Source organism: Chlorocebus sabaeus, chromosome 14, assembly GCF_047675955.1.
Source record: "Chlorocebus sabaeus isolate Y175 chromosome 14, mChlSab1.0.hap1, whole genome shotgun sequence".
In the NCBI taxonomy this organism is placed as follows: domain Eukaryota; kingdom Metazoa; phylum Chordata; class Mammalia; order Primates; family Cercopithecidae; genus Chlorocebus; species Chlorocebus sabaeus.
In genome coordinates this window covers 64,494,597-64,521,708 of record NC_132917.1, presented here as the reverse complement: position 1 = coordinate 64,521,708, position 27,112 = coordinate 64,494,597, and the positions used below count along the sequence as shown (strand labels likewise).

Here is a 27,112-nt window from a genome sequence, read left to right as displayed (position 1 = left end):
GACAATTAAAAATCTTGTCAACCCCGCCAACACCCATACCACAGTAAAAGAAGTTCATTCACTATTGCAACCAGGCAGATAGGCAGATTCCTCAATAGAAGGAACCAATGTTTGTTTATCTATCTTTCTTAAAATGAAAGTCTTGGATGGGGTTTCACAGGCCTCTTCCAGCTTAAATGCCCTCCCCCCCACCACGACCACACCCATTCTTCTCCAAAGAAAGACAGAAGTCTTAACACAGAGAGAGCATACATCTTTGTTTTTGAGACCTTATGGTCTGCATAGCTATTGGTGGGTAAATAAGTACCCAACCACATAATTGTGAACTTAAAAAAAAAGTTCCTATAAAGGATTTTTGCTCTCACTACTTGTGGTGTCATAAGTAATTATGAAACTGATTCCAGAATTCTCCATGCTTGATTTCAACTCACGTGTTTTCTCAACTGAGAAAGGGGACCTTTATTTAGTGTATTATTTACACGTACTAAACTTATCTTTGCTTTTCTGAAAAGAGTGTTATGATCTAACCCGTCAGTGATGCAACCATTTCATGTGAGGTAATATTTTTTCACTAAAAGTAACCCAAAATAAATAATTGATTGGACATATACCTATTGGAAAACTGTAAATCTAACCAGTCTCTGCTTTTCTTCTTTACTTTTAGGAAGCTAGTGCATCACAATAGCTCTGAAGCATTACAGAGTATTTTTTTTCCTCTCTAAATGTGTGTGTGCTCAGCTCTCTTAATAACAATGGGAGTTGTACTCAAAGAATAGTTTCCATTGCATTTTAGTATTTTTAGTCTTTTGCTTAGTAATAATGTCATAATGCTACCTTTTTCTTTTTCTTTTTTTTTGTCTACAGAATGATTAAAGATTTGGAAATAAGCTCTGGTTGAATTAGAAACACTCTATGTTCAAAAGCAAATTATAATGTTAACTAATGGCCATGTGATACCCTACCAAGTTTGAATATATTCTGGGCTTGTAGATATTGCATACATGTTCTCTGAAAGTTGAATTTCCTTGGGGCAGAGCTACCCATCTCTGAATTTACATTTGAATTACAGGGAATAACATCTTAGGTGACATGGTTTGATTTCGTCTAAATCTTTGGGAAATGTTCCATAGTAATCAAAGCTTCTCCTTCTCTTCTTTTTTCCCTCCCTTCCTTTATGGGTCTAGCACTGACAGCTTGACCACGTTGACCTAAATATTAAGACCTTTTTTTTGTTTCACTGTACCCACTACTCGCAAGGGCTATGCTAGCAACCCTCATTGATGAGAGGTGAGTATTGTGTTAATGAAGAGTCATTAGGTTCAGCATACTCATTGTGGATGAACCTAATTAGACTCAGATTGCATTTCTCTTGAACAGCTTTTAAAAGCCTTTCTAACCTTTTTTTCTTTTCTTTTCTTTTCTTTTTTGAGAGAGAGTCTCACTCTGTTGCCCAGGCTGGAGTACAGTGGCACAATTTCAGCTCACTGCAACCCCCGTCTCCCAGATTCAAGTGATTCTCCTGCCTTAGCCTCCTGAGTAGCTGGGATTATAGGCGCCCACCACCACACTCAGCTAAATGTTGTATTTTTAGTAGAGATGAGGTTTCACCATGTTGCCAGGCTGGTCTCGAACTCCTGTCCTCAAGTGATCGTCTGCCTCGGCCTCCCAAAGTGCTGGGATGACAGACATGAGCCACCACACCCAGCCCCTTTCTAGCCTTTCTTTATCCCTGAATTTACATAATTTCTCTGATCCATTTTACTTCATTTCTACCAGGTATAGGGTCCTTCTTTATATTCAAGAGATGTTGTGAGAAGACAGTGAAAAGGGGAAAGGTGGTGAAAAGAGCATTGGGGTCTAAGTCCAAAGTCCAGAAGGTTCCCTCCCTGTCCAGTGAGAGCCGGAGCCCTGTCTTCCTCACAGGGTGGCTGGGAGGGGTAAAGGAGCATATGGAGATCCTTGGAGAAAAGCGCTATATGCAGAAGTCTAAGATGCCATTGTGGTTATTTCTATTAATTACCAACCAAATCCAAAGCCATTTCAGTTGCTAATCATTTGATATTTTAATTCATTTTTTTCTACCATAAAAGCATAAATTTAAGTTACAGTCTCTTACCACTTATGGACTACTTACCACTCTATTAACTCTCAGTGATATATCTATTCCCCCAGTTCTCCCATCCTGTTTTTTGTTTGTTTGTTTGTTTTGAGATGAGATTTTGCTATGCTGCCCAGGCTGGTCTCAAACTCTTGGGCTCAAGTGATCCTCCCTCCTCAGCCTCCCAAATAGCTGGGATTACAGGTGTGCACCAGTGCACCCAGCTCATTACTGGCATTTTTTAATGTAGAAAAAAAAAGTGCTGTAACCCAGTTGTAGCAATGAAAGTAGGAAGAAGCATGCTGATTGCTCCTGTTACTTGAGTTATAAAGCCATTGAAGAAAGTAGCTGGTCTTTCCTAGTCTTCATTATGTTTTCCCATCAGAATATAACTAAAGCAAAGGGACAAGAGGAGGGAATCTCAGAAAATGAACAATCCAGAGGTTTGACGCTCTTAGTAATTTGTGAGAGAATCTTTTCTTAAGCTTAGCCGAAAGCCTGGCACAGTGGACATTTGGTAAATGTTAGATGAAGAAAAAACAGGGGTATTGGTTTTATATTAAATTGCAGTGACAGAGGTACATTTTGAATGCTAGTCAGATGATGAGATTCATTCAGTAAAAATATATTTCTCCTATACTCCAGTCTGACCTAATGCCTTAAATGAGTGGAGTTTCATCTGATCTCTTGTGTACAGTGCGTACCACAAAGCTTCTGTAAGATTCGTCCCAGTTGGCAGCAGTGACAAGGCCTGCTGGGGACAAACCAGGGAGCTCTCTATCCAGTGCCAGTGACCACCAGCACAGTATTGAATTTAATGAGCATTATGTGATTAAACAATTATTAACAAAAATAGCTACTGTTGTTTATCATTTTCAGAGGCTGCACTAACTTTTCTACATTATTATCTCATTTAATCCTCACAGTAACACTACACTGCAGGTTCTGGGTCTACCCCTTTTTTACAGATGAGGAAACTGAGGCTTATGCAAGTTGCTGAAAGTCAACCAACCAACACATGGTCAAGCTAGAAGTTGAAACCCTGTGTATCCCAGGACTGTTTGACTCCACAGTCAGTGTTTGCAGGCATGTCAGAAAATGTTGCCCATAGTTTGCTAAGTTACATGTTAAACAGTCTCAAAATACTCTTTGTTTTGCTTCTCTGGTTTCTCTGCAAAAGAACTGACAGGTTCTAATGGTATAAAATGGTATAAAAGTGGCCAAACTCATAATTGTCTCACACATCCGTGTGAAGAGACCCCCAAACAGGCTTCGTGTGAGCAACAAGGCTGTTTATTTCACCTGGGTGCAGGTGGGCTGAGTCCGAAAAAGGAGTCAGCACAGGGTGATGGTATTATCATTAGTTCTTACAGGTTTTGGGATAGGTGGTGGAGTTAGGAAGCAATGTTTTGCGGGCAGTAGGTGGATCTTACAAAGTACATTCTCAAGGGTGGGGAGAATTACAAAGAACCTTCTTAAGGGTGAGGGAGATTACAAAGTACATTGATCAGTTAGGGCGGGACAGAAACAAATTACAATGGTGGAATGTCATCAGTTAAGGTTATTTTCACTTCTTTTGTGGATCTTCAGTTGCTTCAGACCATCTGGATGTATGTGCAGGTCACAGGGGATATGATGGCTTAGCCTGGGCTCAGAGGCCTGAAAATAATGAAGACTTTTTTCTTCTTTTTTTTTTTTTCACCGTTAATGTAGAAAAGATGATTTCTGATGAAGGGCGCCTTTACTTCAGTCTCATAGCACAGGCTCTCCCTCAGGTGGGAGGGTGAGTCAGAGGTGGATGACTATGCTTTGCTGGAGTTATTTGCAGTGTGTGACAGGGGCAGAAAGTGTGAATGCATGCAGCCTTACATCTGATGGGTACATCCCGAAGCTGCACGACTGTGGCAGCCTCAGATGAATCATGGCATTTTAGGATCCACATGTGTCGTCAACATACGTGGGTTGAATTAGCATGGAAGCATAGTAGTACTCTAGAAACACAAATAAAAGTAAAACACACCATTGGAATACCTGCAGTTTTTCACATGGAAACCAAAAGCTTGTGAAATCAGTACATTTTGAGCTTTTTGTTTTTAGAGCTAATGCTTTTGTTTACTAGCTAAGACCATCTTAGCATTTTCTATTTAAGTGTTTAAAATTCAGTCATAAAATTTCACTCTAAGCTAGAGCTGTTTATAGTAACTTAGGCTGCATGTGGGTGTATTAAAAAGGAAAAATATAATATATTTCTAAAAAGATACAGTAAAGTTTTTCTGGTTCATGCTGCTTGATTGATGACAGATAGATGATTGATTGCCAGATAGATAGATAGATAGATAGATCACCATAAGTTTGTTTCCATCTGAGTTTGTTTTTAGAAATATGCCTTGGCAAAGAATCTTCTTTAGACAGTTAAGTAAAGTGATATTTACAATAATACAAATTCGAAAATGAAACCCAGATCTTGAACTAGAAGACATGGATTCCAGCCTGGGCTTTGCTGGTTGGTGGCTGTGGCATCTTGAGAAAGTTTTCTCTGAGCCTTGCTCAGTTCCTCAAGTGTAAAACGGAATCGTAGCTGGTGCTTGGGGTCTTGGGGATGGGGAACAAATAAGATGATGATGTCAAAGTGCTTTATAATCTGAAAATGCTATACAGTTTTTTAAAGTACTGTAATTATCCAAGTTTAAAATTAGCCACAGCCAGCAGATGGACTGATCTATCATCATTCTTCATCCATGAAGGGGATAATGTTTATTTTGGTCCCCTAAACAACACAGGTTTTTTCATTTTGTTTTGTTTTTATACATTTATTGAACTCTTATGATTTGTGAGGACTTCCTTCACATCAGCAGAATTTATATGTAGATTTATAAAGCCTTTGTTTACACACACTTGTTATTTATATAGCATACCAACTTTCTGTACATGTGAATTTTATAGACACCTGAAGTTTATCTCTTTAAGTACTTAAACTTGTTTAACATAAGCTTGTTCAATAAAAATCTTTCTTTATATCATTTCTGTTGTTGATGTTATTATAATATTTTTTCCATAGACAGCATTGAGCAATGCTACGTTTTCATCATGATTCAGGATAATTTAGATTGCTCAAATATTCTATTGAAACAGATTCCTTTAGGGTGGAGCTAGTAAGGGACATGGTGCTATTTACCCTTACTTTAAATGGTCCTAGATCAGTAAATTTTTTGAATTATTGAATCAATTTTGGTTTTTGTTTTTAATTAAAAGAGACGGGGTCTTGCTCTGTTGCCCAGGGATGGTCTCAAACCCCTGAGCTCAACCAGTCCACCCACCTCTGCCTCCCAAAGTGCTGGGATTACAGGCGTGAGCCACCATGCCCAGCCAAATCAATGTTTTGTTTTGTTTTTTTTTTGACTGGTAATAGAATTTATTCAAATGTGCCTTAATATAGGCGCTGGGGCTTGCCCATGGTGCTCTTGATATATAAGGCCTGGACATTCTGCCAGTTTTTCTTGAGCAATGACACCAAGAAGTTGACAGCCAGGTGAATGTTATACACAAGCTCATCGTCTGTCATCTTCATGTGACCAACAGCTACAGCCAGACATAACACCTTCTTCATTTGGAACTTGATTGTGGACTTCACCTCATCCATTTTGGCCACCATGTTTTTGTTGTGTGTGAGCAGGGAAGGGAACTTTCCTGCCTTATTTAGGCCTGGGCCAAGGATTCGTGGAATCTGCTTGATCAGAGACTCTGAGGCCAAAAACGCATCATACTTTTTGGCCAGTTTCTTGACCAGTTTTTTATTCTTGTTGAGTTTTTTCAGCACCTCGATGTCCATGTGGGGGATATCCACGGCCTTGGCCTCGTCACAGTGCTGCTGGTGCCCCAGGACACACACAGAGAACTTGGGGCGGGGAGTGGACTTAAGCCTGACGGTGCCCGAGAAGCGCTTGTCTTTCTGGGGGTCATAGTTCTTCAAGCTGATCTGCAACTCCACCGTCTCCAGGAACTTCCGGCGCTTGCGCTGATTCCGGTGTAGGACTTCCCGCACCGCCTCGTACAGGGTGTCGCGAGAGACTGCTGCTCATGGCTTCTCACGCCGTGCTAACCGAAAAAGACAAATCAATGTTTTCATAATCCCTCCCTTCTATTCTCGTTGTTAGCTGTCTTTTTCTTTTTTCTACTATCATGTACTTGCCTCTTTTAATTCTTTCTCCCTTCTAAATTTCTAAATTTTCATTTACAATCTGTGGTTTGGGAAAAAGGCCAGATATATTTTAATCTTTAAGATTAAATAGGCACTTAGGTAATACATGTTAATGTATGAGGTTTGGTATATGTGCTTTGTTATATCTTATTTTTGTTGAAGGATTTATTTTTGCCAATTTTATAAGTTCCAAGTAACCAGTTCTCTCTGGATGAATTGTTTTACACACCAACATTTAAAAACAGCCTGCATCACTTTCCTCTAATAATCACCAGTTATACGGGGTTTTTTTGTTTGTTTGTTTTTGTTTTTGTTTTTTTTGAGATGGAGTCTCTGTCTGTCACCCAGACTGGAGTGCAGTGGCCCCATCTCAGCTCACTGCAACCTTCCCCTCCCAGGTTCAAGTGATTCTCCTGCCTCAGCCTCCCGAGTAGCTGGGACTTCCACCATGCCCAACTAATTATTTGTATTTTTAGTAGAGATGCGGTTTCACCATGTTGGCTAGGCTGGCCTCAAACTCCTGACTTCCTACTTCGGCCTCCTAAAGTGCTGGATTACAAGCGTGAGCCACCATGCCTGGCCAATCACCAGTGATTCTTATATAGCTCTTTATTAATTACAAATTGCTTATGTATACTTTGCCTACCTTGATCTCCACAAAATCATGAGAGATGGGCAGGACATATCTTAATATTTTACAGATAAGAAAGCTAAGGCATAGTTTGAGGTTATTGAGTAGATTTTAACTAGGGATTGCAGCTGAATCTCCCAGGGAAGTTTGTTCACCTACACATACCAAGGTATCCCAATTCCATGGGTCTGGGGCAGGACCCAGGTACATATATTTTGGAAAAAGGTCCCAAATGATTCTAATGTGCATAGCTTTCTCAGATCTTTTTCTCTGTCCCCCATCCCCCACTTCTGCTCCCACTGAGAACTGCTAGGGTAAAGTTTTTATCACCAGTAAGTGGTTTATTAAGATGTTTTCACCTTCAGGTTATAGAAAATCCAACAAACAGTGGCTTAAATCTGATTTTCAGTGGTTCCACTATCAGCTGGTGTGGTGGTCAGAGTAATGCTTCCTGTATGTTACTTTATGTGGTAAAAGAGACTTTGCAAATGTAATTAAGGTACTTGAGATTGGGAGATCATCATTATCTGGCTGGGCTCCGTGTAATTACAGGGGTCCTTGTAAGAGTGGGGCAGGAGCATCAAATGCAGAAGAAGGTGGGATGACGGAAGCAAGGGTTGGAATGATGTGCTCTGAAGATGCAGGAAGGGGTTACAAGCCAAGGAATGAATGCAAGGCAGCCTCAAGAAGCTGGAAAAGAGGGCCTCCCCTGAAGCCTCTGGAAGAATGCAGCCCTCAAAAAACCTTGATTTTTAGACTTCTGACCTCCAGAACTATATGAGAATAAATTTGTGTCATTTTAACCCACTAAGTTATAATTTGTTACAGCAACAATAGGAAACCAGTACAACTGGGAAGTATAAAATGCGGATCCTGGCCAGGCGCGGTGGCTCAAGCCTGTAATCCCAGCACTTTGGGAGGCCGAAACGGGTGGATCACGAGGTCAGGAGATCGAGACCATCCTGGCTAACATGGTGAAACCCCATCTCTACTAAAAAATACAAAAAACTAGCCAGGCGAGGTGGCGGGTGCCTGTAATCCCAGCTACTCGGGAGGCTGAGGCAGGAGAATGGCGTGAACCTGGAAGGCGGAGCTTGCAGTGAGCTGAGATCCGGCCACTGCACTCCAGCCTGGGAGACAGAGTGAGACTCCGTCTCAAAAATAAATAAATAAAATAAAATAAAATAAAATAAAATGCAGATCCTTAAGCCCCTCCCACCGAGATAAAGTTTGAATAGAGTGGGTGAGGTTTAGGGAGCTATGTTTAAACTAGTCCTTAGGTGATTTAGTGGCCTGTGGTGTTTGGCCTGTTGGCCTGTATCTACAGAGTTACAAAATAATCACAAGGCCATTTACTGTTTCTGTCAGGTGTCTAGAGGTGGGTGGTCCCAGCATGGCAGGGTTGGGGGTGGGGGTGTCATCAAGGACCCAGGCCCCACCTGGACCTCTGCTGTACTCCCCTCAATGTGTTGGTCTTTTACCCTATCCCCTTTTTTTTGAGACAAGTTTTCGCTCTGTCACCTACCCTATCCCTTTTGTTTGTTTGTTTGTTTTTTTGAGACAAGGCCTCACTCTGTCACCCAGGTTGGAGGGCAGTGGCGTGATGATAGCTCATTGCAGCCTCAACCTCCTGGTACCTCCTCAACCTTCCCACCTCAACCTCCTGAGTAGCTGGGACTACAGGTGCACACCACCACACCTGGCTAATTTTTTTTTTTTTTTTTGAGACGGAGTCTCACTTTGTCGCCCAGGCTGGAGTGCAGTGGCACCATCTCGGCTCACTGCAAGCTCTGCCTCCTGGGTTCATGCCATTCTCCTGCCTCAGCCTCCGAGTAGCTGGGACTACAGGCACACACCACCACGCCCGGCTAATTTTTTGTATTTTTAGTAGAGACGGGGTTTCACTATGTTAGCCAGGATGGTCTCGATCTCCTGACCTTGTGATCCGCCCGCCTGGGCCTCCCAAAGTGCTGGGATTACAGGCGTGAGCCACCGTGCCCTGCTCCTGGCTAATTTTTAAAAGTTATATTTAGTAGAGATGAGGTCTCGCTATATTGTCCAGGCTGGTCTTGAACTCCTGAGCTCAAGTGATCCTCCTGCCCTTGGCCTCCCAAAGTGCTGGGATTACGAGTGTGAGCCACCGCACCCGGCCTTACCCTTATTCTTGTTACATCATGGTCACCGATAGCTACCAGAAAGAAGATACCTTCCCAGAACTTCCAGCAGACTTCCCCTTACACCTGACTAGCCAGAACTGCAGCACCTGGCCATCTCCAGCTGCACAGGAGGCTGGACAGCAAGAAACCTCATATGGTATCTCAAAACATTATTCTGTGTCCCTTCTCCCCTGGGAAACGCGTGCACCCCTCCAACAACACTTACCTTTCATCTGGCTGTTGTCTCCCTCCTCCAACATGGCTGTTTAGTGTCAGGTCCCTTTTAAAATTATCTCAGGCCGGTGGCTCACTCCTGTAATCCCAGCACTTTGGGAGTCCCAAGGCAGGAAGATCGCTTAAAACCAGGAGTTTGAGACCAGTCTGGGCAACAAAGTGAGACCCCTGTCTGTATAAAAAATTAAAATAATAAAATGGCTCCTGTCATTTTGGAAAAAGAAAACACTAATTTATTTAATCTTTACAACTCCGTGGAGTGAGTAATTTCCCTTTTTTTTTTTTTTTTTTTCCTTGAGATAGAGCCTCACTCTGTTGCCCAGGCTGGAGTGCAGTGGCTGGATCTCGGCCCACTGAAACCTCCGCCTCCCAGGTTCAAGCTGTTCTCATGCCTCAGCCTCCCGAGTAGCTGGGATTACAGGTGCCCACCACCACACTCAGCTGATTTTTTGTATATTTAGTAGAGACGCGGTTTCACCATGTTAGCCAGGCTGGTCTCAATCTCCTGATCTCATGATCCGCCTGCCTCAGCCTCCCAAAGTGCTGGGATTACAGGCGTGAGCCACTGCACCCGGCCTCAAATGTCATTTTCTTATCAAGGTACATTCAACCACCTCTTTAAAATTATAGCCCTGCCCCACACATATACACCCAAGCACACGTTCCCCATCCTCTTTTCCTGCTTTATTTTCCCCATAGCAGTTAATTTCTGATATACCATATAATTTACGGATTTATTTCACTTTCTCCCACCATCCTGAATGTAAAATCCGTGAAAACAGGGATTTTGTGTTTTGTTTGCAGCCATATTCCAGCTCCTAAAACTAGGATATAGTTAGGCCAGGTGCAGTGGCTCATGCCTATAATCCCAGCACTTTGGAAGGCCGAGGAGTATGGATCACCTGAGGTCAGAAGTTCGAGACTAGCTTGGCCAACATGGTGAAACTCCGTCCCCACTAAAAATACAAAAATTTGCTGGGCACGATGGTCCATGCCTGTAATGCCAGCTACTCGGGAGGTTGAGGCAGGAGGATTGCTTGAACCCAGGAAGTGGAGGCTACAGTGAGCCAAGATTGTGCCATTGCACTCCAGCCTGGGTGACAAGAGTGAAACTCCATCTCAAAAGAAAAAAAAAAAATGCTAGGACATAGTAAGCATTCAATAAAGTTTTGTTGGGCTGGACGTGACGGCTTACACCTATAATCCTGGCACTTTGGGAGGCCGAAGCGAGTAGATTACTTGAGCCCAGGAGGTTGAGGCTTCAGTGAGCTTGATCGTGGCACTGCACTCCAGCCTGGGAGTTAGAATAAGACCCTGTCTCAAATAAATAAATAGATAAATAAATAAATGTTGAATGAATACATTCTTTATGCACGGTTCTAATTAGGTCTATGGGGCAAATTTCTAGAAATGAAATGACCACATTACAGGATATAGAAATTTTAAAAGGTTCTTGATACACATCACCAAAACCCTGTCTTTCCCAAGGTTAAATCAGTGTATACTCACATCAGTAACTGTGAGACAACCTGTCCACTGTGCCCTCACATTGTTATCAACTTTAAAACAACTTTAGCCAGCTTAGTATGTAAAAATTACAGTTCTTTTAAATTTATATTGCTTTTTCATGCATTTCTCCCCTTGATAATAATGAGTTTGGATCCTTTGCTTATTTATAAAATTTTGTTTTAGTGTTTTCTAATTTAGTATTGATGGTTTTCTAATTGATTCATAAGACCTCTTTAGGTTATAAAGTTACTAAGTCTTTGTTACCTGTGTTGTAGTTATTTTTCCTGGTTTGTCATTTAAAAAAAAAATTGCTTATGGTGCTTTTTGTTATATAGTTTTTGTTAGTGTAGTCAGTTTTATCTTCATAGTTCTTTTGCTTTATGTTTGGAAAGGTCTTATCTACCTCTAAGATCAATTATTCATCTGTAATTTCTTTTAGTTCTCTTATGTTTTTTAATGTTATTCTTTAATCTCTGGTGTTTTATCATATTGTGTGAGGCAAGGATCTAATGTTAGATTTTCCTTCCTAAATAATAAACCATTCATTGCACATGACTTCCTTACCTCACTTATAAGAATGTGTTGTTAGTGTATACTAAATCTTTTCACTAAAGTCTGTTTCAAGTGTTTCAATTCAGATTCATTTATATTTTTCTTTTGCCAGAATCCAACTCTTAATTATTGTTTTTAAATGTATTTTAATATCCTCTTTTAATTTTTATTTCATTTTTTCGTTTGTTGGTTTGTCTAAGTAAATTTTAGAATCATTCAGTAAAGTTCAAGAATAAATGGGGAGTTAACTTCCTAAAGTGAAAACCACATCATGCCATTCTCCCATGGAAGATCTCTTAATGACTTCAGAACATAAAGGCCACACTCAGTGTTAACAGCCTCCAAGACCTTCCTAGACCTGCCCCAGCCAAACTCTCTAGTGTTATGTATTGCCACTCCCTGCCTGAAATTTACACTTCAGATCTGTACCCACATCACATGCTATTTCTCACCTCCCTATCTTTGCTCGTCCTGTTCCATCTGCCTTTAATGACCTTGACTAATGACCTTGACTAATTCCTGTTTACCCTAAAATCCATTTCCTGGCCTCATTCCACACTGGCCAGGCTCTGCGGCCACTCCTGCATGTCCATTGTCATCCTGTGCATGTCTCTTACACCACATAACCCATTGCATCACAATGATGAGTTAATCTTCCACCTGAACTGGGTGGGAGCATCTCATGTTCATTTTGTATTTCTAAGACCTACCATGCTACCTGTCATACAGTAAGTCATATGGATGGAGTAGAGGAGAATATTCCAGACTGGAAATTGGGAGACAGATTGTTACCATAATCAAAGTGAAAGATAACTAGAGTATTGACTAGGGCAGCAGTGGGAGAAATGGGACATATATGGAAAATAAGAGAGAAGACTGACCGGGCTTTGTGTCTGGATGAATGTGAGGGTAAGAGAGATGGAAGATGCTTTGAATCTGAGATTTCCAATGGAGACTCCAGGTAGATGTTGTACCTTAACCATATTGAGGCATTTGGGAAGTAGGGGGCAATTTAAGGAGAATATGATTAGGACAACTTTAGATGTGCTGTGAGTTGGAGATGCCTTTATGATACCCAGTGGAGATGTCTGATAGCCAATGGGACATGAATAGGTTAATTATATGCTTTTATCATTCAAACCAGGACCTTTTGGAAATTGACACAGAATGCTATTAATAATTATGCCAGGATAACAAGCATAAACCCGGAATGACCCTTATAAACTGGGTTGCATGGTCTTCCTGTATAAAAAGGTCACATCTGGAACTCAGAGAGAAAGGTCTGGAATGTAGTTAATGATTTGTGAGTCATTAGCATATAGGTGCTCTGAGAATGGGTGAGATTGCCTAGGGAGAGTTTCTAGGATAAGAGGAGAAAAGGGGCAAGACAAAACCATAGGGAATACTAATATTTGCATAGTTAACTATGTAACTGGGATTATTAACTGGGAAATTGTTTTTCAAAACACTTACATTCCTAAATTTTTCTGAGGATTCTAATATCCTAATGAGCCATTCCCATGTCTGCTCCCAACCCGACCATGAACCATGGCCATCTCCATCCTGCCCCTCACCACAGTACTTTACCCCTCTCTCGCCGTCTCTGCAGCCAGAAGTTTTTGTTGTTGTTGTTGTTGTTTAAGTTTAAAACTACAGGTTTATAGGGAGGGCAGAAGTAGAGGAACCAACAGAGGAAACTACAAGTGGCCAAGGAGACAAGAACCAGGAGACTACAGTTCAACTTGAAGGACACCTTTTGAGGTGGTCAGTAATGTCAGATGCTACAGAAAGGCTAAGTAGTATGAGGAACTGAGAAGTGTCCATTGGCCATGCCATTTAGGGGTCACTGTTGCCTATTTGTGGGATGGTCAGTAGAGTTGTTCTGCAGTAGGCAGAGGAAGCAGGAGGAAAAATAAAAGTTGTGGGTAGACAGAAGTAGCTACCAGCAGCATTCCTGCAGCATTAAACATGGGGATGATTGATTCCTGTTTTAAAAGTGAAGATAGAATGCATTGAATCTGTAATTTATTGATTGCAACAAGGAGCCAGTAGCAAGGACAAGGCTGAATGTACAAGAGAGGGAAGAAATACCAATCTTCAGTCATATTGAAGCTTTTTTGCTCAGTCTTATTCCCTTGTCAGGAGCACCTGTGCTGTGTTGTAGTTGAATGCCACCAGTCTGTTCTAATAGGTGTCACGTTGACTTTAAACACTACCATCCAAATGTCTTTCTGTTTGGTTGGCTTGGGATCTACATAGTTCTTCCTCTTTTTCTAAAGACTGAAGATGGGAACATTTGAAGAGAAATTTGTCTTCTAGTTGTATTGATTTGCTGATCACTGGTAAAGTGCTGATAACGCATCAATCTAGGTTTATGGGTTAATGTGATGCATCCTTGTTGATAGATTTAGAAACCTATACTGCACGCGAACCTACTCTTTTCGTACATATATGTGTGTCTGTCTATGGTGTCATGTGTATTAGGTGGAAAAGTGAGTTTTTACTCACTTTTAATGTGTTTTAATCTTGAGAAGTTCCATTAAGAAAAAAGATGTTGAAATACAAACTGTTCTGTTTTCTGATTTGCTATCTCATAGTAAGCAGTTAGTTGTAAGATTGACTTCCTCAGAGGAAAGAAGGCAAGGACACCAGCAAAAGGAAAAGAAATGTTTAATTGCTCTGCAAAGGCCCCAACATGCTCTGAAAAGTAAAGATTTCAGGCTTAATGTGCATGGAACAAAAGGCCGTTGTGAGCTGTGTACAAGAGTTGGTGAGAGTTTGTATTCTGCCCCTTTTTTCTGTGGGAGTTATTTCCTGTTGTTGACTAGAGTTCTTTATTTAGAACCACCTAGCTTCAGAATGCCTGCTAGCTTGCAGAAAAGTGTGTACTTAAAACATAGGCTTATTTCAAGACAATCTCTTTGAAAAAAAGTCACACTACACATGCACTGAAACTCATGTTCCCAAAGGTCAAAATCCCCAATAAGAAGAGACATAAGAAGGAGCTGCAATGCGTTTTGTGTAGCACTTGGTGGTCACCTGAACACCTAGTGAAAGATTCTTTATGGGGAAACTGTGTTTCTATTTTTTGCTTTAAAAAAAAAAAAAAAAACAAGATTTCACTTTTTAGTGCTGAGTTCTTTGTCATTTTAAGGAAGTAACAAGAAGCCTTCTATATTTTGTGAGGAAGATTTATCCTTGTTAGCATGATAGAAGTTCACCTGGCAGGTAAGAAATACACCCAAAACAGGCATTAAACCACTTATTCTCTTATACTTGCGCGATGAGCTGGGCTTCCTATTGAAGAACTTTAGGTTGATTTAGCATTATGTTTGGATTTTACAGTCTAATATTAAGAGAGAGCGAGAAGGATAATATATCAGAACGAATGAGAAGAACAAATTGTTTATTACTGAAATAATGGGAAATAAATGAATGCTTGCAATACAAATATTGTCCAATATTAACAGGTGCTAGAAGTTGTAGGAAAAAAAATCTTACACAGTTCTACTTCATGGGAAACATAAGGAAGAAAGAAGAGAAAATGTTTTTCTTTAACTTATATTCTGAAACAATGAAATAATTAGAATACATTTATTTGCTTGTGATACTTTGACACTTTTTAAAAAGACATCACCTGTGTCTCTCCCTGATTCTATTACTCTCCTCCTATTACCAGAGGTAACTACTTTCTTGAATTTTTAAATCTATTTTCTATAATTGCATACGTATGTATCTATATATATATACAGTGTTTTGCATGTTTAAAAATATTTTATATAAATGGTGTATATATTTTATAACTTGCTTTATTTTAGTCAGTGTTTGTTTTTGAGATATAACTTTATATTTTGAGATCAACACACGATACATGGTACCTTTAGTTCTTTTTTTTTTATTTTAAGTTTTTTTGGCTGTAAGTTTATTCAATGCAAAATAATCCTCTCCGATTTTACTGAGGTGGCTGACTACGTCCACAACCAAACCCGCCTCTAAACTGGAATTCGGTTGCTGACCCAGCCCCAGCCTTGGCTTTCTTGTTGGCATCAGGGGGCACAGCACTCCATCTGTAGGTATCTCTGTAGGCTTCCCCTCTCATGAGTCTTGCAGGTTGCTCACCCGCTAGACCTTTAGGCCGAGGCCTGCCAGCCTCTGGATGGCAGGCACAATCTCTGGGAGCAGATGAAGGTACCAGTAGAAATGTCTCCAGGAAACTGTTCCTTCATGCAGCCTCAGGACTTGAGAGACTGCATGGCCTTCGTGACATGAAGGTTGGGCACATTCTTGTCTGCCAGCTCTGGGTGCTTAGGCATGTGGACATCCTTCTTAGCCACCGTGACTCCCTTCTTAAAAAGGAGTTCATAAACGACAACCCGGTTCTTCTTAGGCATCAACATCTCCGTGGCTGTAGGGTCTGGGGCCAGGGCTGGAAAGATCTTTAGTTCTTTTTAACCACTGTAGTTTTCATGATGATCTTTCAGATTACTTACAATATTTTGCTATTATAAGCAATACTGCCACAAAGATTCTTCTTCTATGTCTCCATGGGGATAAAAACAAGAGTTTCTCTAGATTCTAGACTTAGCCCTTCTCATCCAGAATTCCTCGAGAGAATTAAGCCCCAATCTCTTAAGGTATCTTTGAAGGGTAATGAATTAACATCTGTCCTGTAAGTCTGGAATAGTTCAAATGTTGAGCTGGAGCTGGAGATTGATAGCCACTCCTAGAAATGAATGTGCTAATCTCTTCCTAATTCTTGAGTTCAGTTGGGAGGCTTGAAATCAGCCATGCTGATACCACAGAAATCAGCAAATGCTACAAATAAAACTTCCTTCCCTATCCCCCTATCCAGTTGTTAAACATTTGCTAGCACACCACAGATTTTAACTTTATACCATCCTTGGGAGAACTTAGGAAACAGTTACTTGAATCCTTTTCTGTAGAGCTTATTTTTCTGTATGAGAAAGACTGTATGTGGCAGGGTATGTGCATCTCCAACTTTACTAGACAGTGCCAAATTAGGCTGGGCATGGTGGCTCAGGCTTATAATCCCAGCACTTTGGGAGGCTGAGGCAGGAGGATTACTTGAGACCTTGGAGTTCGAGACCAGCCTGGCCAACATAGTGAGACCCCATCTCTACAAAAACACATAAAAGTTAGCTGGGCATGATGATGTGCACCTGTGGTCCCAGCTATTTGGGAGTCTCAGTGGGAGGATCGCTTGAGCCCGGGAGGTCAAGGCTTCAGTGAGCCATGTTGGCACCACTGTACTCCAGCCTGGGCAACAGAGCAAGACTGTCGCAGAAACAGCAAACAAACAAAGAAAATGCCTAATTATCTCCAAAGTGGTCATACCAAATTATATACCCACAAGTTTTATGAGAGTTCCTTTTTATCTGCCTTCTATCATCAGTATTTGATATTGGTATACATATAAAACTTTGATTTTTGTCAATTTGATAGCTATGAAATATCTCTTTATAATTTGCATTTTTCTTTTTTTGTAGAAATGAGGGTCTAGCTGTGTTGCCATGAGGGTCTAGCTGTGTTGCCCAGACTGGTCTCGAACTCCTGGCCTCAAGTATCCTACCATCTCAGTCTCCCAAGTGTTGGGATTAGCGGCATGTCCACTGACACAACCTGTTTTGCATTTTTTTTTTTTTTTAACTGATGAAGTTGAGTGTCTATTCCTGTGTTCACTGGACATTTTAGTTTCCTCACCCATTTTTCTATTGGGTTTATATGTCTTTTAAAAGATTGATTCAGAGGAGTTCTTCGTTAATTCAGAATACTAATCTTTTGTTGATTCTATTTCTGTGAATCACATATATCATTTGACAATCTTTAGCTTGCCTTTAACTTGTTTGTAGTGTATTTTGTGTAAGAGATGTTTAATTTTAGTGTAATCAAAGCTATTGATCTTTTTCTTTATGGTTTGTTCATTGGGGGTTTTGTTTCTTAAGTAGTCAGAGTCCCTGCAGGAAACAGAAATCCACTGAAATGTTTCAACTAAAGAGATACTAGTGAAGGGACATTTTACAGAGATGTGACAAAAGTTGAGGCACAGAAGACAAATAACTGTAGGAAGCTGTCACTATCCTTAAGCCTAAAAGGGAAAGGGGAGGAAATGGTGTTGCTAGAACCCAGAAGGAGTTGTCATCCTGGAGAAGGGGCCACCTGGCAGAAGCTGTAGTTGTGGAGGGATGGGTACTCGCAGGTGAGGGCCCAAAGCAGGAAGGAGCAGGGAAGAAGTACCCCAGCTTCTCTACCTTCTGACCCATTGAACTCCTTCTGGTACCTTCTTTGTCTGAATCCAATTGGAAGCTAGTGAGCAAAGGAACTTGGGTGAGGTGGTCCCTAGATGTCAGCATTTCAAGGCATGGAGCCAAGCAGAGGCAAGTGGAGAATGAATCTCAGATGAACTATAATCAGCACACTTTCCTTGTCCTAAAGCCATAAACATATTTTCATATATTCTCTCCCGAAAGTTTGAAATTTTGTTTTACATATTTAGATTTTAGTCTACCTGAAATATGTTTTTTTGTAAATATTAGGCACCTAATTTATTTTTCATACAGATAATCAGGTGGCCCTGAGCTATTTATTTGTAATTTTTTTGAGACAGTCTCGCTCTGTCACCCAGGCTGGAGTGCAGTAGTACCAACATAGCTCACTGCAGCCTTGACCTCCTGGACTCAAGCAATCCTCCCACCTCAGCCTCCTGAGAAACTGGGACCACTATGCTCAGCTAAATGTTGGGGGTTTTTTTCTATTTTCTTTGTTTTTTTTTTTTTTTTTTTTTTTTTGAGATGGAGTCTCGCTCTGTTGCCCAGTCCGGAGTGTGGTGGTGCAATCTCAGCTTACTGCAGCCTCTGCCTCCCAGGTTCAAGTGATTCTCCTGCCTCAGCCTCCCGAGTAGCTGGGATTACAGGAGCCCACCACCACGCCTGGCTAATTTTTTTTGTATGTTTAGTAGAGATCGGGTTTCACTATGTTGGCCAGGCTGGTCTTGAACCCCTGACCCCATAATCCGCCCACCTTGGCCTCCCAGAGTGCTGGGATTACAGGCGTGAACCTCTGCGCCTGGCCTGCTCAGCTAATTTTAAAATTTTTGTAGAGACAGGGTCTCTTCGTGTTGCCCAGGCAGGGTTCAAGCAATCCTTCTGCCTCAGCCTCCTGAAGTGCTGGGATTATAGGCATGAGCCGTCGTGCCTGGCCCTGAGCTACTTACCGAATTCTTTCCTTACTGATCTGTAATTTCACTTCAGTCATATATTACACTTCCACATATATGTGGTTTTGAACTCTCAATTCTGTTCCATTGATCTATTTATCTGTACCTACGTCAACTCTACCCTGTTCTAATTAGTAGAGCTTTATAATAAGCTCTGATAGGACATGTCCCCTATCTTGTTCCTTAAGCTTATTACAACTGTGTTTGGCCCTTTCCTATTTCAGATGAATTTCAGGATTCATTTGCCAAGTTCCATTGAAGGAAAATATGGGATTTAAACTTCATTTAATTTGTTGATAAGTTTGGGGGAGAATCTGCATGTGTATAGTATTAAGTATTCTTGTCCCTTAAATGGTATGGCTCCCCATTAATTTTGATCTTTTCATCTGATGAACTTTTGGAAAGGTATTTGTTTTCTCACTTTTCATTTTTGGCTGTAATGAGAAAATAGTAATTCTGGGCCGGGCGCGGTGGCTCAAGCCTGTAATCCCAGCACTTTGGGAGGCCGAGACGGGTGGATCACGAGGTCAGGAGATCAAGACCATCCTGGCTAACCCGGTGAAGAAACCCCGTCTCTACTAAAAAATACAAAAATCTAACAAAAATCTAGCCGGGCGAGGTGGCGGGCGCCTGTAGTCCCAGGTACTCGGGAGTCTTGAGGCAGGAGAATGGCGTGAACCCGGGAGGCGGAGCTTGCAGTGAGCTGAGATCCGGCCACTGCACTCCAGCCTGGGCGACAGAGCGAGACTCCGCCTCAAAAAAAAAAAAAAAAGTAATTCTGGAATCTTTATTCTCATCGCTGTTAATTGTTATTAAAACTAAAAAGCATGATGTCTCAGAGTTTTAAAGGGGCAACAAATCAGAATGGATTGAAAATGAGTATCTGATTAAAATTTTTTCTACCTTTTTGTAATTTGGGCTTTAATTTCTTAAAGGAAGCAAAACAAATATGATGTTGAAATTATCAATAGTAGTCCCACAAAAATGATTTTTTTGTAGCCCAGTACTGGATTGTGCTGCACTCTGTGTAAAGAGGCCAAATGAATAGCTCTGCACTCATAGTGAGGGAATCTGGCACTTTTTAAGTGAGATTTTTGACTTGTTGTGACTCTTTCAGATGTATGTTTTCTTTTAAATGAATCATCTTTAAATATATGCATTGTCTGAGCAAGTTCAGGATTGTAAAGTGTACATTTAATTGTAACAGAACAGAACAGCAGTGGGCGTCTGTGCTACAGATGATATTCTTAGGGTATTTGCTGCCATCCACTCTCCTTTCTAAATTTGGTGTTACAGATTCAACTTCTGTTTTTAAAAAGGGAAGTTGCAGATAGATCATTCACACTATTATTTTCTCCTTAAAGCCAGCTTCTCTGCCCATGTAAGGAGTTTCCTATAACCTAAACAAGACTTCTCTAAGAAAACCATTTTGAAACAAACATTACTTAGCAAGGTTAAATATTTTGTTCAATATTTAAAGTGTATTTTTGAAAAAAGTAATTGACTAGTTACACAAGTGTACCTAATGTGGTGTTGGTGTCTGAGCTACTTGCTTTATTTTCTTCCTCCTTGACTTTACTCTGCATTTCTGAAATTTTAGATATAAAAATTTAAAAACTAAAAACAAAAACAAAAGAGAAAGAAAACAAAAATTATACATTTTATTTTATTTTCATTCTTTAATTTGTTTTGAGTCAGCTCTGTTGCCTAGGCTGGAGTGCGGTGGTGTGATCTCAGCTCACTGCAACCTCTGCCTCCTGGACTCAAGCAATTCTCATGCCTCAGCCTCCCAAGTAGCTGGGAATACAGGCGTGTGCCACCATGCCCAGCTAATTTTTTTGTATTGTTAGTAGAGATGGGGTTTTGCCATGTTTGCCAGGCTGGTCTCGAACTCCCGGCCTCAAGTGACCTGCCCACCTCCGCCTACCAAGGTGCTGGGATTACAGGCATGAACCACCACACCTGGCTATAAATTTTAAATTTTATATATATACATATATATATATAATTTTTTTTTAAAGCAAAAGACTACTATTATTAGGTTGGATAATTTTGAAAAAGTCTTGTTTATTCTGGCAACAGGTCTTTAAAAGACAATTGTACATTAGCGACTGAAAGGTAAAGCCTGTGCAGTCTTGGCAAGTGTTACCTCTCCCCTAGAAAACTAATAAAAATTCATGTGGCAAAGGGCTGATTCATTTTTAGTTGTATATTGTGTTTACACTTAAACTGTATCCTCTGTTCACGTTTATTTTCTAATGATGCCTCATAGCCTAAACTTGGAGGCACTTCCTGGGCACCTATTCACATTAAAGCCTCGATTTTCTTTTAACTTCTCTAAGTAGAATTTTTATAGCTGAGACTTAAAAAAATGGTTTAAATATATTATTTATATTACAAAAATCACCATACTTAAAAGTCCTCTTTACTTATAAGGTTTAAAGGTACTCAATCCTAGATAGTTTCTACAATAGATACAAGAATATGTAAACCAAAAGATAGAATTTAGTCTAGCCAATCATATAAATTTGCTTGATTTTAAAACATAGAAACATTTAGTATTAGAGTAACACTTTGGAAAAAAAAAATTTCTGTCATCATTTTGCCATTTTTTCCTCAGAATTAACAGATAATATTCTTAACTACTGTCATATTTTTGTATTCCATGAACAAAAGGGTGTGAAGGTGACAGTGTTAAATGCTCATTTGAACCATTCAGGTAGCCATTGGAAAATTTGGATAGATAAGTCTTTTTTTTGGAGACAGAATTTAACTCTTGTTGTCCAGGCTGGAGTGCAATGGCGCGATCTCGGCTCACTGCAACCTCTGCCTGCCGGGTTCAAGAGATTCTCCTGTCGCAGCCTCCTGAGTAGCAGGGATTACAGGCACCCGCCACTACACCCGGCTAATTTTTGCTATTTTTAGTAGACATAGCTTTTTTTTTTTTTTAAATTTATCTTCAGGTTGATGGCCTAAGCATATATTTTGGTTTTCTTCAACTCCTATCTGGCGTTTTTCTTTAACCTAAAAATCAAATGCTGCTGTGTTTTAAAATGTTACTTAATACTTTTCACTCTTAAAGTAAGTAGGCAGAGAAGAATCTTCATTAAAAGGTACAGAATGGTGGGATTCTGGCAATAATTTGGTGTTTATCTGCGAGGTTGTTCCCCATGTAATGATCCTGTTAAAATTAACTCTTAACATGAGGGAAATATTAGCAGGAAAGATTAACCTTTTGAGTTTATGAAGCCGGTGTAAGTGCTTCAGCATTCCTCATTGGTCCACTTATTGAGTGATCCTTATTGAATGCCTGCTGTGTCAGGCAGTGCTGTAGAGGCTAGAGACAGGGTGGTAAACAAGAATGACCGTGTTATGAACCTTACTGGAAATGAGTGAGGGGCTAGAGGATATGATGAATTTTATTTCTTTTTCTTGTGGTGGTTGTGGGTTGTTAATTCTGTGAGATAAAATGTGGTGCTAACAAGGCTAAGAATAGGCAGGGTTGGAGTTTTTTGTATAAGAAATAGAATTGTTATTCCATGACCCGAGTAGAGAGATGGAGCTAAGCAGCATCCAGTTCCTGGCCCAGCACTACCCTCCTGTTGGTCTCTGCACGTTGACTCTGTATTTCCTGGCTCTGCACCATCTGCTGTTTCTGAGGAGTGTATGCTCTTCTCAAGACGCTCAGCACTCCTGGCTTTCACAGAATGCTTCAATAAATGTTAGATCCAGGCTTCCTTTGACCCTGGAGTCAGCTTGATAAAGAGTTCCATTGGTGGGTCCTTCTCAGATCCTCTGTTTAGTCCTCTGAGAGGTGGGTAGTAGTACCTCCCCTGCCTATGGCACAGGGAAGGCATTATGAAGAGCAAACAAGTGGATCCATATGAAAGCACCTTGTGGCCGGGCGCAGTGGGTCACGCCTGTAATCCCAGCACTTTGGGAGGCAGAGACAGGCAGATCAACTGAGGTTGGGAGTTCGAGACCAGCCTGACCAACATGGAGAAATCCTGTCTCCACTGAAAATACAAAATTAACCAGGTGTGGTGGTGCATGCCTGTAATCCCAGCTACTTGGGAGGCTGAGGTAGGAGAATCTCTTGAACCCGGGAGGTGGAGTTGCAGTGAGCCGAGATTGTGCCATTGCACTCTAGCCTGGGCAACAAGAGCAAGACTCCGTCTCAAAAAAAGAAAGAAAATCGCCTTGTAAATTGCCCTGCTGCTACACAAACTTAGGGGGTAGGGGTATTTCCAGTCTCACAGCTGGGTAACTTGAACCCTAAGGGGTAACAAATCTAGAAGAATATGGATAGAACTGCTCAAGTCCATCTTCTGGACTTAAAAAAATAATTCAAAGAACATATCTTATTGAAGAGAGTACATTATCATTATTTGCTTTTCTAGTCCTTTCATTTAGAAATATGTGAACATGAACTTGGTTTTATATTCTTCCAGACAAGCTGAGCAGCTTCCAAAGCATTTTATCTCATTTTAGCCTTAAAACTCCTCCATGAGGATAGTCACAGTGTAATCACTGTTTCATAGACGACTCCTACTTAGCTCTAGGGAGGGGCTCTTGAAATCTTTGAGTCCAAGTTCCTTTTTTTTGCCAGGTGTGGAAGCAGGCCCAGTGCAGAGGGTCTGATTCGGCCTCCCTGCTCGCTGTGACTGAGGAGCTAGCCCTGAAATCACCTGACTTAACAACCCTGTGCTCTTTTGACCAGAACTGGTGCTTATCCTAAATCTGTGACCCAGTTGATTAAGAAACTAAAAAGTCATAGATTTATCATGGTTAAGTAATTAATGTGTACAAGATCTTCAGACTCCTAGTCCAGGACTTTTCATCTCACCAAGCTGGTTCCTGGGGGCAAGAAAGGTCTGTGTAATTTCTAACATTCATTGAAATTTTCTGTGGAAGCTAGAAGTGCTCAGTGCCTTGAGAAGAGTGAGACCTCCTCAAGAATTGTGGATGGCTTATAGACAGGAAGAAATACAGAGTCCATGTGTAGAGGCGATGTGTGTTGTGTAGGGAGCTGGGGATGGGAGATGTTTCTGAGAAGAGACCACCAGTCTTAATGGAGTAGTGTCCCTGCAGGAAGGAACCCTGGAGTTGTCAGAGTCACCAAGAAAGTTATTTGCATTTTGATAGACTGCACAAGGCTTTTGAAGATTCAGTGGAAAATGGAATAGGAAGGAAGCTAATGCCTAACAGAAGCCATCTTCTCCAGTAATAGTGAGAAGGGACTGATCCCGAAAGCTAGAAAAAAAGGAAATGGTTTTAAAAGCATTTTCTTTAAATATTGCCACTAAGATTGTGTTTCAGGTTTAGATTTACATATTGTCAGATTTTTAAAAGAGAAAAAAATGTGTATCTTTAACAGACAAGTGAAACCTCCCTGAGAAGGTACAAAGCAGTCGTTGCAAAGCAGTTCAACGTAACAACATGGAAAGCTTTGCAAAGGGGCCTTCACTGGAGCTGTAGTTCTGCTTTTATGAATTGTGACTTCAGGGAGGAGCAGAAAAAAACCATGACAAAAGCAGGTGGAAGAAGAGATGGAGAAAATTTGCAGAAGTAGAGGAGTTCACTTGCTGCTTTGATAGAATTGTTTTAAATTGTTAGTGGCTGAAAAGGACTGAATCTGCCTGTGCCATCTTTGTGAGAGTATTTACTTTTCCAAATCATTGTATCCTCTGTTGACTCCTTAATAATCATTTAGGTTATGTGACTTCCAGAACTTTATTTTGAAGATTTATTCCAATTTTCAGTTATCCGAATGATAAGTCCACAGTTAGGATCACTGTATTTTCCATGAAAAGCTTATTTAGCCTAGCTGACTTTATATAATTTATTTAATAACTGAAACATTTATCTTTTTTGCCATAAAACCAAGACCAATATCTGCAAGGTATATAGATGGATGATCATTACTAGTATTTCAGGTGGAACCTGAAAGATAAAAATTTAATAAAAGCAAAGGAAAAATGAAATTAAGTTCAAAACCTGTTTTAAAGTCTTTATTTCTCAGTTTATATATCCAGCTTGCCCCTTGTGTTTTTGGTGTGTGCTAAGTGCTAAAAGTGGCCTTCAGTTAGTGCACTAGTGTGCCAGTCCATAAGATGTGAGGGCACAGAAACTTTCAAAAGAGAAGCAGTGAAGTGTAAACTAGTACCCAGAACTACAAAATGATGCCGAGAAGTACTTCTCTGAAATTAAACTCATGAGCATTTTTAAAATTTACCATCACAGTTCTATACTTATAAAAAGAATGTTTATTTTCTCCCTAAACAGATATGTTCCTGGTAGTTAAATGTGGATGACTAGCCTAATTTCTTATAACTGTTCTAAAGTTATGTTATATGAAAGTGAGAGGGAGAACTTCTAAATTCTGGATGAGGCCGTCAGAGTAGGATTATTTTAAATGGGATTTTGTTTTGAGATAAGGTCTCACCTACATTGGAATGCAGTGGTGTGGTCATTGCTCACTGCACCCTTGAACTCCTGGGCTCAAACAATCCTCCCACCTCCGCCTCCTTAGTAGCTAGGACTATAGGCATACATCACCATGCAGGGCTACTTTTTTCATTTTTTGTGGCGACGGGGGTCTGGTCTCAAACTCCTGGTCTCAAGTGATCCTTCTGTCTAGGCCTCCCAAATTGCTGGGATTACAGGTATGGGCTTTTAAATCTCCCAAAGAGTGAGAACAAAATTTACATATTCACTAAACACTTCTTATTCACTGAAGGGAACTGACTTCAAAAGTGCAGGAAGTGCCTTTCCTTATCCCCATAGACTTGAATTTCTAGGGCTGGGTAGAGACTGCTGTTCTGGCCTGTGTGTCACTCAGCCTTGGGGTAGGGGATTGCATAAGGGGAAGGAGAGGGTTAACCAGCAGGTGTTAACCACGTTGGCAGCTGTTGAAGCTGCCAGCTCACTTAAACTTCTTGGTCAAAGATGCAAGATTCTAAAAGTGGGGGAAGTGGGAGCTGTTTGTAATGTGTGCATTGATAAGATGTTACAGCCTTCAGAGGTATAAACGGATGGAAACCATTTCACTCCAAAAAACGCAGGTTGCTGGTCTCCTAAGAGTGCAAACCTTTGAGCAGGTACAAAATACAGACCTTATAGACTTCAGCAGAATCGTGTCTACCCTGGTGACACAAAGTTGTCACTTTGACTTAAATCTTGTTATGTTATTCAGAAACACTGCACTTGGTGTAACCTATTTGCTAGAAAATATCCAAGTGTCACAAAAGTTCTGCAAGTGTAACTTCCTGCTTACTTTAATCCATGAATAGCAGTTTAAATTCACTTTAAATTCAACAGAGCTAATGCCTCTGGCCTCCTCTACAAAGATATCACAGGAAGAGATTATTGCAGCTTCTATTTCAATGGCTTTTCCTTAAAGTGAGCACTGAAAGTATAAGTGAGTGGGTGGTTAGGAAACTGTTAGTAGTTAATGTCGTCTCTAAACTGCAGAACTCTGGAAATGAAAAATATCTTGGCTTCACAGCAAAATGTTTGAATGTTATGCCACTCAGGCGCAAACTGAGCAAGACCTGCAGAGGGCCGGTGAGCACAGCTTCCATATTATCTCATTTTGAACGCCATTATAATGAGACTTTGTAAAGATATCCACAAACACTTAGCTTTTGGCTGAGGTTATACTGTGTAAGACTTTAATTATACTAAGGGTCCGGTAAAAACCTTTTCCATCCTCCTCAAAGATAAAACAAGAAGCGTTGTCTCCTCTATCAACATTTTAGCACGTTTAATTTCGATGAGATCATCAATTTGATTGATAACAAATCATTACAGAACAGTTTAAACAAGTCTAAATTTCTCTTGATGTTAACGACTTACAATCACCTTTATGTTAGGTCTTAAAGCTTTATTATCCTTAAATACAACTAGCATAGTGAACCATTAAACTCCAAAGTGATCTGAAATGATATTGATTGGGGTGCCAGCCAAAATTTTAAGGTGCCTGCCTGCATTGCTTTTTACATCTTTATACTGAATGCACGTGTAATTTTTAAAATAATCATTAATTTTCCAGTCGAACCATCTCTCTGGCCTCTTTCCCTAGTGCTCTTAAATTCTCACCATTTGAGCATACACACGTTCTCTTCCAACTAGTATAAATTTCGCTGGTAAATTTAAGTAGTTCCAAGCATAAGCTTACTCCACGGGAGGGAAAGGCCACCAACGTGAAACTTGTGGGCGCCTCCGACCTGGCTGCGTCTCCTAGCCTGGCTTCCCTCCTGCCGGGTCTGCACCGCGGCCCGGCCGACCCCGAAGGATGCATCTCTTTCGGTCCGGCTCCCCAAGTCCTGTGGACTTGGTGACCCACTTCGCGCGTCGGGCTGAGGCCACGAGGGCAAGGGACTTTTTCTGTCCCCGACTCACGGCTGGAGCCCCCATCCTGCCGTTCGGACCCGTGCGGGCCTCGGAGGAGTGTCCCGCAGCGGACCCCCGCCCAGGAACCCCGCAGGCAGCGAGACGG

The 27,112-nt window shown here is 40.8% G+C and overlaps 1 protein-coding gene and 1 pseudogene across 1 annotated transcript in view; one reads left to right on the top strand and one right to left on the bottom strand.

Moving 5' to 3' along the window:
- SERTAD2 (SERTA domain containing 2) overlaps positions 1 to 27,112 on the top strand; it is a 122,261-nt gene that overhangs the window by 72,402 nt on the left and 22,747 nt on the right. The window lies entirely within an intron of this gene.
- On the bottom strand, positions 5,495 to 9,343 carry LOC103220998 (large ribosomal subunit protein uL1 pseudogene; annotated as a pseudogene).